We start from the raw sequence: 2,000 nt of genomic DNA on the forward strand, positions 1-2,000 counted from the left end.
TCAAGCCCCTACTTCCTCCATGAAGCTTGCCCTAATGACTTCGGCCTACAGAAATATCTCCTGCTTATAAGAATTAGGCCCCTCCTCTATCACTTAGCACTCTACACTGTTACACATAGTTGTAGAGTCATTCAGTGAGCTGTGCCCTATCTCCTGGGCCACACTGCGTAAGCTCGTGAAGGTTGACTGTTGGGACTTGTTGCCACAGACTCAATGCCAAGTAGAGGACCCACGAGTATTTTCCAGTTAATTTCCTTATATGTTAGAACGGGCTCCTGCTGCGTACCTCCTGCGTGCCAGACTCTACTAAGCACGTTACGTAAACCACCCCTGATTCTCATATCAATCCCCCAAGGACAGCACGGGTATCCCCTTACACAGATGACAAAACTGAGCCTCAGAAAGATTCAGGGACTTGCTCACCCTTGCAGAACTGTTCAGTGCTGGTGGGAGCGGGGATTCGAACCAAGGTTATACGTCACCAAGACTCATGCTTCAGAGTACTGACCACATCCATCTGTTCTACAGGCATCTCACAGCATCTCCTCCAGACTTCTCATCAAGATCACCTTATGAAGACTAAGCTCGAAGGAGCTTGGGGACAGAGGTCATCTAAGCACAGAGGAGCCGGGGGTTGGACCATAAGGCGTTAAAGGGAGAGCTTTCCCCATCAGTCTTTTGGGTTCTTCCTCCTTTCCACTCACTCTCAGAGCCTTTCCGTCCTACAAGTCAAATCCTGCTGATTTTTAAACCATGGTTTTAGCATTCTCTCAGCCCTCTCTCCCTACAAATAGTTGTTTAGATGGGAGGATAAGATGACTCTGTGTAAATCTGCCTAAATGATTAGCACAACGTTCACCTTTGTCTCTTTTTTGCCCTAGGGTATAGTGAAAAAACCATGCCTCTTAGAGTTGTTTATGACCCTCTCTTTGGAGATGAAAGGGCTCACAATAAACCTATTGACCCAAAAGTATTATGCCGAGGCTGGGCATGAAAAAGAGAAATGAACTAAGTATCCAGTGTTAGAGATGTTTTTCCCTAAAACAATCCCTTGTGTTCTGAGGGCAGCCTGAGAAATATCTGCTAAATATGTGTCCCTAAAATGTGAAACTCCTGTGTGTCAAAGGAAAATGAACAGTTGAACAGCAAATAAAAATGTGGTGAAAATAATCATGGAAAAAGAAAAAAGATGAAGGGTTAAGCTTCTTTGCTATATGAACAACTAAGATAATGCCCTGGAGACCCCAATAGACACATAAACAAAAACAAGTGGATGGGATTTTTCACACATACAAAAAGGAAACATAATAACAGAATATGAGGAAATGATCAACCTCAATAGTTAAAGAGAAGCAAACCAAAACAAGAAGACACCACTTTAGATAATTAAATCAGCAAAGATTTGTGTTACACGACTCAAATCCCTTGGTCCTAGGAAGGGTGCAGTGAGAAGGAGACAGCCTTACACTATTGGTAGAAACAACTGGAACAGCCCCTGTTGAAGGCCATGTGTCCTTTATCCCAGCAATGGGGGCAAGACACCGAATGTGGTTACTGAGAGAATGGGCTTTTGAGTCAGGCAGACCTAACTTTGCCTATGGCGAGTCATATAAATCTTTAAGTCTCAGTGTCCTTGTCTGTAAAATGGGAATAATACATACTTTCAGAATTGTTATGCGACTATGCAAACCTAAGCATGACCAATCAGAGACACCCACTGCAGTATGTTGAATCAGGAGCCGCTGATGCAAAGAAGCAGAGATAGCAAAGAACTGATTTAGTGGTGGCAGCTGATGGTAGCGGTGGCCTTTCTGGATGGGTTGTGTGCTGTGATTTTGACTACAGGTGGCCTCCCTTCATCCTGCTGATTTTTTTTTAGCTATTTTTCAGCCCTCCTAGCATGTCTCTGAGTTACCCATTATCCTTTCAATAAATTTCCTTTCTGCCTAAATCATAGTTGGTTTCTGTTGCTTGCCATTAAGAGCTCTGAACATACAGGT

The sequence above is a fragment of the Hipposideros armiger genome, unplaced genomic scaffold, assembly GCF_001890085.2.
Source record: "Hipposideros armiger isolate ML-2016 unplaced genomic scaffold, ASM189008v1 scaffold_168, whole genome shotgun sequence".
NCBI classification, from domain to species: Eukaryota; Metazoa; Chordata; class Mammalia; order Chiroptera; family Hipposideridae; genus Hipposideros; species Hipposideros armiger.